The 13,319-nt window shown below is 41.5% G+C and overlaps 1 protein-coding gene and 1 long non-coding RNA gene across 5 annotated transcripts in view; one reads left to right on the top strand and one right to left on the bottom strand.

Annotated features, from left to right (window-relative positions):
- HTR1F (5-hydroxytryptamine receptor 1F) overlaps nt 1-13,319 on the bottom strand; it is a 120,480-nt gene that overhangs the window by 38,597 nt on the left and 68,564 nt on the right. The gene's annotated exons all lie outside the window — the stretch shown is intronic.
- Nucleotides 1-13,319, top strand: part of LOC142061464 (uncharacterized) — a 124,552-nt gene that overhangs the window by 63,951 nt on the left and 47,282 nt on the right. The gene's annotated exons all lie outside the window — the stretch shown is intronic.

Below are 13,319 nucleotides of genomic sequence, written 5' to 3'. Positions count from 1 at the left end.
AAACAGTGTGTTTTGATGAGTGGCAATCTATCATCAATGATCTTGCACCTTCTCTTTAGTTCTGTGCTTTCGCAACCAGAGCAGGACAAATGTTACCCATACTGTGTGTGGCAGACAATCCTCTTCTCTTTAAGAACATATATTCTGTTCCATTTTATTGGAATGGATGAAACTGCTATGACTTGGTGTGTGGATCTGGCAATATTGCTGTCCATCCCTGGACAAAATAAATGCGTATTAATAAACTATGACTAACAGACTTTGTACTTATGTAGTTTTCTATTATATTATCTTAAAGTCCTTTACAAAGTAATTCTCAGTGTCAGTTTCATGTTATACCTTGTTCTTTCAAAAAAGAAAAGAAAGTATAGGCAGGCTAAATGCCTGGTCCTGCCTCCCACGGGAAATGGATGGGAAAGAGCACAGAACAAACCTCTAGATCATCTTACCCCCAGCCTGCGCTTTGCTTGTCATCTTCCCCTCTGCTCTCAGCGGTACTCCCTAACCTGCCTATTGAGTATGTTTTCCAGCAGAGGTGTTTACACCAGCAGGAGTAGTGCCAAACATAAAATCCATCTTCAAACAGGGATGCAGAGAGCAGAGGAGTGCTTTCTAGTGGGTATGTTGACATGCTTAATGACTTGAATTGGGGGAACAGTCATTTAATCTTGTCTCTCTTCCTGTTTAGCCTTTCCCTTCAGTTGGCAGTACTAGCTATGCTTGTTCCTAGTTAGAAAGTAAGGTTTTCTGTGGCTTTGTATGTGCATACGTGCGGTGTTGAGAAAGGAACAAGGCAACCTTTCTGGAAAGAGCACTGTCCCAGTGTGAGGCTGCCCCATTTGTGTCGCTCCCCGTAGGAACCATTACAAAGAACAAGGATTTTGCTGAGAAGGAGAGGTGCTGCAAACATCTTCCTCCTTTTTGCAGTCCACAGCCTGTGCTACAAGATGCAGCTCCATAGAGATCCCTCCCTTCCCATACTCTTCTAAATATTGAAACTTGTACCTGCTTGGAAGGATTTCCCCCATTATGTGCTTGAATCTTTTCCTCTCATGGAGATTCCTCCCCTCCCCAGTGAGGCTCTAGATTTACTTCCTCCTGGAAACATTGGTGTTTACCTTCAACTGCGGACAACCTGATACGCTCAAACCACTGTGCTCTCCTACAAGGAATGGCAAGGTGATCTATTCAGTCTTTTAAAGCACACAGCTCTCTCCTCTTAATGAAGAGAAAGTCTTTTGGCTTTTAAAGCCTTTGGTAATGGAGGATAAAGAAAAGTAGAAAACTGCCCAATCTCTGTATGTTCTAAATCTGCTGGAAAGTCTGGCAGATATATACTTTTTTTTTAATTTTGTGTTTTGTTTTGTTGTTTTTTTTTTAGAAATAAATATTTTATCTTAATATCTCTAAGTCACTGGTATGGAAAATATCCTAAACAACTCTTACAAGGTGTTGCAAGATTTCTTATTCCCAGCCCTTAAAATATTATTTTGTTCTTTGACCACCTACACCTCCAGTAAGAGATTTCTCTGCAAGGAACACCACAGACTGGGCAAAGTACAGGGCACAGTCCCTGAAGTGGATGCATCTAGCTCTCAATTTACAAAGACTTATACCCCCCTTGGAGTGGGTGGTGTCTCTTAAAAACCTCAGCTGAGAAGCAGATGGAGTATCACTGTGATATCTTGATGACAGGTTTGAAAGGCTCTGTTACCAGCCTGGTTACAGCAAGAGCATCACCATTCTGAATGAAGATGCTTGAGTCAAAACTGAAGGCATCAAACAAAGATGAGTCCAGCATCAGAACACCTGAGTAGTGATGGGGTTTGATTTTTCCCTTTTTTAAAACCTCCCCTCTCAGCCAGTCCAGTGGCTGCTTTTTATTTTGTTGTTGCTGAGGATCAGGTTATCCTGATTTCAAGTCATGACGCGGACAAAACCCAATTCTGCTCTCAGAGCCTGGCTTCAGAGCCTCATGTATTGATGGTTCACCTGATGAACAAAAACTTCTCTGAGCTCTTGAGATGTGACAATAAATATACTTCTAGCAAATAATTTGGAGTAGGAAGAAGCACTATTTCTTGGTGCTTCTGGGGAATTTAAATCTTTCACTCACCTAATGCCCCTTCCGGGACTCATCACAGCCTGACAGGTCTGCGTGTTCTCTCCTAGAAACCACATGTGTGCTTCAGTGTCAAGGTCCAGTGCCAGCTCTCCTCCCACTGGTTGCATGTGCAGAGATTGATGAAATTTTCTGGCCTAGGTCTTGCAAACAAAGTGGGTTGGCTTCACCAAATTATGCTTGGAGTGCAGTACTCTGGGCTGTAGGGGTTGTTTGGCAGACCTATATCACGATGTTTTATTTCAACCTCCTTCTCTTCACTGCCCAATAGCTTTAGTAGGATTAGTGCTTCGTCTAAGAAACAAATAAATTATTCTCCTCCCTAGTGAATTACTTCTTTTTAAGGACGAAACAGCCTTTTCACTGGATTGCTTTATCTGACTGTATAGATTTCAAGAGAGTTAAAATGGCCAGTGCAATCTTACATATGTCTCCTGCCCTGGTGCGAACACTTAAAGATAGGTAGATGCAATGAAAGAGATTGCTGCCAGGTGCTGGCATGCTGTTTTGCAGTCAGCTCAGAGGAGAGCCTCCTGCAATGAAACCCCAACACAAATGATAGCAACGAGCATGCTTGCAGCGGGGTATTGAAGTGGCATAAATTATCCAAGGAACAAGGTAGAGGATAAGCAATTTATGGTTTAGGGGTGGTGTGTGCTTTTAACCTCACTGAACTGGGTGGGTGTTTGTTGGCTGGGTGGGCAAGAGCCACCCAGCCCCTGGATGTGTGTGGCGCTGGGGTCAGTGATAACAGTTTCTGTTGGGCACAGCCCGGTGAGGCACCCACAGGAGTAATTAGTTCCTTTTGTCATTGAACACTGTGACCTCAAAGGAGGGAAGGAAGTAGTTCACAATGAGAGGAGAGCCAGGAAAGAAATTAGCTGGGAAACAACTCATCAGTCCCCTGGGGAGTGTTAAGAAAAGACTATCCTAGGAATTTTGCCAGGTTTTTAATAATTTAGCTTGAAAGCTCCCAGTGAAGAAGAGAACTGAAGTTGCATAAAGCTGTGAACATTGCCAACTACTGCTTTTTCCAGCAGTCTGGAGATTTTGAGAAGCTTGAGCGTCCTATGAAAGATTTGGATGCTGTCCCACAGGGACTCAAAGACTAAATTATCTCAGAGAACAGCTCTAGGAGAACATTATTAGCTGTGTTTTGCATCTGAGCTCATGCCTGTAAATCCTAGGAATCTTTGTTAAGATTGGAAATCTTTCCTAAAAGTACTGTCTTTAGAGTTGTTGTTGATAATAGTTACCATTATTTCAACTGTTAGGCTATATGTATTCTGCAAATGTTGTATACCCGTTTATGGTCTAGTATATTCAGGTCATAAAGGCAAAAGAAGGGACTCGTGTGATTTCTTTGCATATAAGCTTATTTTCTTCTCTATGTGAAAAACTAAATATGCATTGTGCAGCTATGCTATACATAATTTTATGACATGATTGTAGTTCATTCTATCGGAACACATTTTGTACATAAAACATGGACATGTAGCATTGGCACATAGACAGGATGTGTTGGATGCAGGAGAATAAGTAATTGAAGAGAGGGCTAGCATCTTCCTGACATTCAGACTCTGAAAGATTTTGATATATGAGTCACAACTGCTTGATTTGTAGAACATCCTTAAAATACTCCAAGAGAGTGACTTTTCCTATAGAATGCTGTCCCCCTAACATTTTTTTAAAGTAGCCACTGTTAAAAACAACTACTGTTAAGCTCATCAAGATCTCAAAGCACTTAAAACACTTTCCCACCTGGTCCTGCAAATGCACCCAACTCCACCCTGGAAAGCCAGTGCTGGCCCTGTAAGCCACCAAGCCAAGCAGGCTGCATTCCCCGCTCCTGTCAGTGCTGGGCAGCTGGGACTGGGCAGAGCGCCAACCACAGCTATTGCGCTCACTTCTTGCATTTCTTACATACTGGATGCTATGCTTTCCCCAGGGGCTTATTTATAATGGTTTCTGTTAAAATGGGGTCTTAACAGATCTTCTCACTTGTGCATGTTCTTCCTTCTGCTGCTCCACCCCCTTCTCCCCTTGCTCAGAATGGCAAGGGGAGTAGACACAAGATGTGCAGGAATTTGGTCTCAAGTTTTCCTACCTGTTCATTTAAACCTCACTGCTGACAAGGGAACACAGAAATACTACCAAATAAAAAAGCATCCCCTCCCCAACGCACATATTAAGAGGCAGCAGCATAGTCAAAACTGTTTCTAATTCTCCGGTTGTGGGATTTTTTGGTTGGGGTTTGTTGGTGTTTGGGTGGGTTTGTTTGTTGTTTTTTGGTTTGTATTTTTTTTTACCATGCTGCCTGTTAGCACACATCTCTTTTTATTTGCAAGAAAAGTTATTCCTATAGGAGGTACAACACCATTTGCCTTTCAGCTTTGTTGTCAGACGGACATGTGTTGTTCACTTATTCTTATTGAATTTTCTGGGGAACTGGCTATCTTGTGGTATTTCTCTCTCCCTCTCCCTCACTTGTCATTGTCTGGCTGTAAATAAGTTTAGTACCCTAAGTAACAGCATTTCCAACACCGTGTATGCTGTGGTGAAAAATGTCACCGATATTACGTGAAGATGAAAGTTAATTACTGTTTTCAGTGCTGCTTGGAGCGTTTAATTTCATGTTTGACACAAATGAAACAAACTGCTTTCACAAAAGAACTTACCAGTTTCTTCCCTTTGTGGTTCTACTGAGGAAATAGCTGTCTCTTTTCTCAATTACCTACTCATTGAAAGAATACTTTTGCCCTGGCTATAAGTCCCTACGAGGACTGGCCCCCCCCTTACAGGAATACTGACTGGGAGACTCTAACAGGAGTGAACTAGGGATTCTTTACTTCTAAATACCAGAAGGTAACAACACAGGAGGTTGCTTGGCACTAATCTATTTGTTAATCCGTTAATCCATAGATAAGATGTTTTTCATGGTATTTGTGAAATTCATGATACTCATGATAATGAGTGATTATGTGTACTTTATCATGAAAGGCACAGGGTAACAACTTGCTACATGGATTTACTATCTGCCTTGCAAAGGACAAGCAATGCATTCCAATGCATTTGAAAAGAAGGGAAGGGGTGGGTAGATGCACAACCCTTCTGTATGTTTTTGTTTTCCAGTACATCTCTCTGAATAATTAGCCACGTGGCCACTGCACCTATTGTAATTACTCTTAGCCCCTGAGTTAACCATCTCCTTATGTTGAGTCAGTAGCGATTGCAAGCATCTAAAGGGGAAGTAAGAGGTGCAGTGTCTAGCTCCAGAGTATTGCATCAGCCATGAAATATTCTTTTAAAACCGGAACTTTTGACTTTGTATGGCAATTCTTGCAAAATTGTAGAGAGTAACAGCAAAGTTGTGATAAAGCCTGAAAGGTAACAAAACTAAAGTGATAACCAGGCATATAACATATAAAATTGTCTCCCTTCTCCTTTGGTATCACAACAGCTCTTTCTTCTAGTTCTGGTAGAAAAGAGATCATGAAAGACTGGCAGAGAGGAGGCTTCCAGCTTGCAAAATGTTTCTAGCACCAGATATAGCTACATTTATGGGCTCCAAGACCTGGAGCCCAGATTATCTATGGCTAATCCCCATTTCATAGCCAGATAAGGCAGAAGAAGGGAAGGAGAGAGCTGACCTGAGTTTTGTCATGAACAAGGTGAGGTAAAGTCTGAATTCTGCTTTAGCTTATGACAAGAATGAAACTGAACTTTTTGTAATTTTAAGATTGTTAGTTTGGGTTCTTGGGAGACAGCTGGCCTGATAGCTCAGTAGTTTATCTATCCTGCATTGGCTTCATGCTGTGGGTGCTTTGCTAACCTATCGCTGGGCTTCTGCTCTTGTACAAAGGTCCAGATTTCTGTAAAATTTTCATCACACAACACCTGTCTGCTGCTTGGGGATACTCACAGTCAGTAAATCAGTAGTTAGATTATAGAATTTCTATTAAGGCGTAGGTCTTTGCAATGCCTTTGGTAGCTCATCACTGATGAGCGGAAATATAGCCATGTCATTTTGTAAAGGCCAGTTAAGCCTTTCAGAAATAACGTCAGCAGTTGTGCTTATAGGTTAAGGGCAGGATCTAGGCCTCATTTCTGGTTATAATTTCTGGTTATAATGTTCATTATAGGGTACAAAAATGTATAGCTGAAGACATCCTGTTGTGGGAGACATTTCGTCTGTGTTGAAGTGGGTTGGTCATAGCTATAACTTTGTTGTCTGTATTGGCACACATTTCCTAAGTCAGACAAATTATTTGTATTTAATGCAGTATGCCTACCACCTGGCATTTACAGGGGAGACTCTCAGAGGGAAGAAAAGAGAATTCTCCTAACTTTCACCACGGGTTGTTCATGGTAACACCTTTAGCTACAGGTTTGTCTTGTTAATTGATTAAGGTATTTAAAGTACTGATTTATCTACTGATGTCAAGATGAGTATTTTTGTCGCTGACAACCTTAGGACTTGGAAGAATAGTCAAGGTCCTTTTACTGATCCTTCAGTGCATTAACTAAAAATGTATTTCCTGTGTAACAGGTAAACACAGATGGAGAAATCTAATTGCTTTCTTCCTTTTTTGAAGTATTCACTTCTTAGTCACTAGAAACTTCTCTTAGCAGAATTTTTGGTTCCTTTTCCCTACAGTATTCTCTCCCTAAATCTTAACAAATATCAGGATTTTACTACAGCTGTAGATGAGCCACATGAAATTTTGAAAGGGAGATCTTGTTTTATATGTTAACACACACACACACACACACACACACATATATACAAAAAACATGTGGACATTCATTCACTATGTATAATGCTTGTCTGCATTTATAGTGTGAGAAATTTTGACATTGGCTCAGCAGTAAGCCCTTTCGGGTTTGCATGCTGCTGCTTCCCATGCAGTGCAATGCCTCCGGCTGTGCAGCCTCCTTGCTTCCCTCCCCCATCCTGCCCCAGTAAAGATGTGCGGGTTGTCTTTCTCACCTCAGAGCCCTTTCCCCTCCAAAGCGTACCTGACCACATACTTCTCAATAGCGTGTTGCAGAGGCACCTAGTCATTTGTAATTTGTACTTTCTTCGAAAAGAAACAACGCCGCTAAGTCCTTTTACAGGGGATTAATCTTTCTGTCTCTTACCCTTTGAGTTGCTGCCAATCAACTATTATTTACAAACCAAGCTCTTGGGTGATGACGGCAATCTCATAAATAACTGCTCAGTTTCTGCCCTAACTTATGGAGTCTACTGGCATAAATTCAAGCATGTATGACTACCCATTTCTAATCTATATGAATACAGATGAATTTTATCTACATCTTACTGTCCATACTGGAACATCAGTCAAGCAGCTAATGTCGCTTTTCATCTGCCCCATACAACTGTACAGGTCAGAAATACAGGCAGGAGCTACTCTGCTCTGGTGTCCTGAGGGTTTATTCCGAAACGCTATCTACGCTGCAGTGCTCAAAACCAGGAACACTACTACTGAGATCCCCCAAGGAGACTGCACTTTTGGAGGAGAGAAGGGCTCTGAATTTCATAGATGAATGTTGATCCTTTCCAAGATGCTAAAACTGAGCTTCCGCTGTGTTTGTATGGAATGGCCTTTCTAACTCATTCCTTTCTTTGCCTCTGAAACTATTGCAGTCTTTCTGATAAAATCTTCATACCGTGGTGCTCCCAAGAGAGATGTAGAAGCAAGGAGAGGAATATCTATTATTTCATCTGTGGCTTCTACCATGATTCAGTTAATCTCTAGATATGACATAGATGGTTAATGTCGTGTTAATCACAGAGCAGTTCTGTTCAGATAAGCCTTGGCAATTTTGGATGTTTACCCAACGAATACTGCATAAGTGTCTTGAACTTGCAAAACCTTCTGAAATAACAAGCTGTCTGTGGGATGTCAAGTATTGTAATTCCTGATTCACGCTTAGTCAAATACTTTGAGATACCTTCTTTTGCTGTTTTGCAGCATTCCTACTTCTGACGTTATTCGAGAGGTGCAAAATCCCACAAATGTGGGAGAGGGCTGTGCTAGATAAGCCTTTGAATGTGAGTTAAAAGAAACCTCTAACAAAAACTATTTTGTTGAATTCTGGGGACATATTCAGATTGCTTTACTACTAAGTATGCAGTTTTCTCTTTTCTCCTCCCATAGTGGACATGCAGCGCCAGTTCAAATCCAATCTCATTTAAATAAGGTACTCCACTATTGAAAACAATTTAAAAATACTGCCAAAGACTTGTTTGAGACCTATGGTTAGTACTCATATGATGTCTTGATCTATTCTGTTAACTGTCCCCGATGCTTAGTTTGTTCCCCACCCTGCAGTAACCAACTTGAAATCTACTGCTTTATTTTGCTTTGACCATTAACTTGCTTATTGTCTAGAGATTGTTAATGTAGCTGATGAATATTTGTATTCCATGCCATGCTATTTTTAATTTCAAAGGCATCTTTTTCCTGTTGCAAGGTGTGAGGCTGATCCTACAGAAGCTTAATTTGATGCATTGTTTGTAATATTAATGTGTTAGGTGCAATAGGAAAGAAAGCAGTGAATTTTTCTTTGTAACTTATGCACCCCATAGAAAGGCCAGAGATTTGCAGCTTTGCATTCTCCTGCAGGTTCAGAAAGAGAGGTTCATTCACGCAGCTTTATTCAAGTGTGGGGACACTTGTCTCCCTTAACCTACTAACACTGAGGCTCCTGTGGGGAGTCACAGAATCACAGAGGTCTTGGTTGGGTGGGACAGCTGGAAGTCGTCTCATCCAGCCTCCTCTTTGTTGCTGGAGGCTCGCTAACATTAAGAGACCAGGTCAGCCATGGCTTTGTCTAGAGGAGTTTTGCAAATCCCCAATAACTGAGACACTACAAGCTCCCTGGGCAACAGACTGCACTGTCCTCCCCATGACAGTTTTTCCTAGTCTCCAGCCTGAACCTCTCAGGACACTATTTGTGAATGTTGTCCTTAGTTATATTGCCTGCCACTCTCAAAAACAGTTTGGCGCCGTTGTCTTTAACTTCCCTTCAGGTAGTTTTGCTAGATCATCCCTTCTTCAGCCTACTTGATCATCCCTTCTCTGAAGACTAAATGGGGCCTGATCCTCAACCTCTCCTCACAAACCACATGCCCAGGGCCCTGACCATCTCAGCCGCTGGACTGTCTCCAGGTTCTCCACATCCATCTTGAATTCATCCCTCATCACAAAAGTGGATGAAGTACTACAAATGCAGCCTCATCAGTGCTGCCTCCAGGGGGATAACCACCTCTCAATCCGCTGGACATGCTTCTCTTAATGTGGTCATTTGCCTTATTTGTGACAAGGGTGCAGTGTTGGTTTATGTTAACCTGGCATCCACCGTAACCTTGGGACCTTTTCCGCAGGGCTGCTAATCAGCCCACTTGGTTTCCAGCCTCTGCAGATGCCTGGGGTTGTTCTTCCCTGAGTGCACAGCTTTGCACTTTGCTGTGTTGAATTTCATGATTGCTCAGTCCTCAAATTTATGGCCAAGTCGCTTTGGATTGAAGCTCTGCCTTTTGTCATGTCAGACACTTCTAATCTAGTATCCTAAAGGGCAATCCAGAAAATTTACAGGCAAGTTTCTGCTCTGATTTATTCTCTTGGGGAACATTCCTCTATCCATTAACTGTCGACGGAACCATGGAAGACTTATTCCCTAAGCTAAGTTTGGCTTTTGGGGTCTTCCCTGCAAAGAGACATTGTATATTGGCTTTAGCTTTCAGAAGTTAGAATGCTGGGAGATACAGAGAGGCTACAGCTGTCTTTTCTTTTTACCCTGTTGTGCAGTGCCCAAGTCTGAATGGAATAAGAGCCTTTTTATTTGCTATGATGTTCTTCTGCTTTGTGTCTATTTCTGCCAAATACTGTGTTTCATCTTTAATGGTTATGGCACCCATTAAGCAGAGAACAGTCTTATGACTGAACTAGCTTTACAGACTGTTAGCCTCATTATGGAACCTTAACTTAATGTTCAGAGTGTTGGTACATTAATAATTGTTCAGCACAAAATGTTGGCTTGTCTTCATGCCTTTTTTTCCTCTAGTAATGTTCCGTTATTTGTAAACAGAGTAACTGCTGGCCAGTTAACTTATGTTGTGTTTTCCTGTTAACATATTAACTACAGATACTCCCAATTTTCCTCACATTTTCATCAGACCTCCTACTTTAATATTTAGGCAATAAAACCCCAGTGGATATATTTCTGTTCACATTCTTTCCTTTATTTCCATGGCCTCTCTTTAGTGATATGGGTCTTCGGCCATTGACCACACAGATATCACTTGGGTGTATCCCTTTCCCTGCTCCAGACAATTTGTAGACTACTAAGAATCTTCCAGTAGAAATGTAGGTCCCTGTGTGATAACTCTGATCTTCTGTATGTAACGTGATGGTGTTGGTTTTTGCCTCCTAACCGTTCTGGGTGGATCTCTTAGAAGATCTCTTAGAAATAGTTTGTATAAAGTTTTACAGACCCCAAGATAAAAAGTTGTTTTGTTTTACATGACAGGAAAATGGAACAGGAATGTTCTTAGGCTGTAGCTTACAGTAGAGAAAGCAGTTTGTGCTTAAGTGGTCGTAAGTATACATGATACATTCTGGCTAGTGTTGCCTACAGAATTCGCAGCAAAACACATATTTGACTCACTTTGTTCACTCAGTGACAAAGGTCTATTAAGCAAAACCTATTTTTGAGAAACCACAGAATTCCTTCACTTTGATACAGCTCTTCAACCAAAGCTTACAACATGAAATCAATGTGCCTCATTCTGTCCTTTCTTCTGCAAAGCAAATACATCCAATCTCAACCCAGACGAGGACTGCGTTAAAGGGAACGTATTTTATTGGGGAAAAAGGTGTACTACCACTGAGAAGGACAGCAGCAAAAAGGCACTATGCTGATGAGTGACTGGCTCGCTTGCTCTCAGCAGTAGTGATTTCTCTTTTCAGCCACTAACTATCCTGGATGCAGCCGTATGAAAAGCCCACTGCTGAGGGGGAGTGAGTGTGACAATCTCTTCAGTGGGACTCAGAGCTAAATTAGTGCAGTCCTCCTCCCCCATTTCTTCCTTCACGGATTACAGCCACAGCACTGCATTAGTGAGACACCAGCCTCATGCAGTATGTCTTTCTAGTGCCAAAGTTCAACTGAAGTTTGGTGAGGCTGTCTGCAAATGTTTAGTTTTCTACAACTACAGGTTATAATTTTTTTAAAAAGATTGCTTCACTCATTCTACAGCACATCACCCTTGTTTCTTTCCTTTCTTTGTGGTAAGCATTAAAAAATGACCCATTTTATATAAAGAGATGCCTAGGCTTGCAGTTTCATTGTCTTCCACCTGTTCCAGCCATAGGTGAGTTTACCAAAATGAGAGGACATCTCTGGTGGTGTTAGCAGTAACTGGCTGTCATGGATATGGTGGTTTGCTGTATTCACAGAAAGTGAACTTACAGATAATAACTCTGAAAGTTTCTTGCACTGTTTCCCACTGTGAAATGTGTGATGTGTATGAAAGATGACCCAGAACTGCAGTTCACAAAGTGGTCTATGGATTGGTGGTGGTTGGAGGGCTGGGCAGTGGTCTGCTCTTCAGCTAAAATAAATACCTGCTTCGCGTGGCTTTGTAAAGGAAACCGCCTTTGGTTTTATCAGTGTTTTCTCTTTCAACTCCAAGATCCTGATTTTGTTTGGCACTAGTGCAAGAAAATAAGGAGGAGAGTGCAAGAAATGCGTGCGTGGACAATTATGAAAAAGCATGCCTACAGAAAGTGCTTGTTTCTAACTGCCATAAGCTGCAGGGTGGCTGATGGTTGAAGAATGAATAATTGCATTCCTTTGTAAATGACACGCTTTAGAAGTGGTGTGTATATTCCCTTTTTTAGTCAGTCACATGTCCTGATCCGGCAATGTGTTTTAGTTCTTTTTAAACTTGGATGAGATTGTGAAATAAATAAAATTAGCATACGCTTCAACACTGTTCTCAAGCATAAATTCTTTCCAACGTCCAGGCCCTAACTTTTAAAAAAGCAGTTATTTCAAGAATCGTTTAATGCATTCAGTATTTCTATGTGGATTCAGCTGACATGCCTCATGGTAGACACACAAAACTCTGAGTGTGCGTGACATGGGCCATGCACAAAATGATAGCTGAGTTCTCAGGTTTGTTGCCTCTGACCCCCAGCCCTGTGCCTTAGCCATGATCTCATCCTCTGCCACTGAAACTGGAGCATGCACAAGGTAGGAAGTAGAAATCAGTGCTGGTTAACCATGCTGGTGATTTAAGTGATGAAGGCGATAGAAGAGCAGAAGCAAAGTAGTACACTGAGGGGAGCAATTCTTAAGTACTTAATTATAGAGCGCCTGAAGAAGGCTGGGCACTTTCTGGAGTACAGACCAAGTGTTTTCTCCTCTGATAGGATTAGGCCACTTTGGCTACTTGTGTCAACTCCCTTCCAGACATGCCAGCACTTTGATTCTTCTTATTCCCCAGAGGACTGTAGTTAAGAAGTTACTGCCTCCCGAGTGTGCAATTATGTTCTCTGAAACCCAATAAAAAGCCTTTAGTCTGAAGCGTGCCTGCTTCCTGCGTTAGCATTCTTCGGATAGGTAGGTACCTTATAATGCTTTGGCAAACTGCAGAGGATGTTTTGTCCTCCAGACAAGTTACTGAGTGTGAAGAGTGTTAGAGGAGGGGATCAAAATTAAGACCTGAAGTAGGTAAAATCAAAATAACTGTGTAAGTATGCTTGCTAAGTATTTTTTAAATAAAAGCGTATATAAAAGTCTGAGTATTTGTTGAGTTTGCCAGAAATGAGCAATGACAGACTTCCAAGGACTGCAAGTTTGGGTTTTGTGCTTTGCTTTTACTTTTTCAACCCCTCTCAAAAAATTATGATTCTGAATAAAAGATGTTGGAAGAAAACTAACCAAAGATTCAGAGTCTCTGTGCTGGTGACAAAAATAAAATTAAAGAGTTATGACCCCTTAAAGCCTCTTGTTTAGACTAGCCAAACGTTCAGTTATGTCAGTCCCAACCAGGAGGTTCTGTGAAAGCGAAACTCATTTTGTGAAAATCGTGTATGCAAGGCAGTAATATAATCTGCTTGAAAAACAGTTTTGAGCAGTAATCTTGACTATCCCACTCTTCCGATCTTACTGGCACATCTGC

The sequence above is a fragment of the Phalacrocorax aristotelis genome, chromosome 1 (genome assembly GCF_949628215.1).
Source record: "Phalacrocorax aristotelis chromosome 1, bGulAri2.1, whole genome shotgun sequence".
Classification (NCBI taxonomy): Eukaryota; Metazoa; Chordata; class Aves; order Suliformes; family Phalacrocoracidae; genus Phalacrocorax; species Phalacrocorax aristotelis.
Note: the sequence above shows the minus strand (reverse complement) of the source record. Positions and strands in the feature narration are given on the sequence as shown.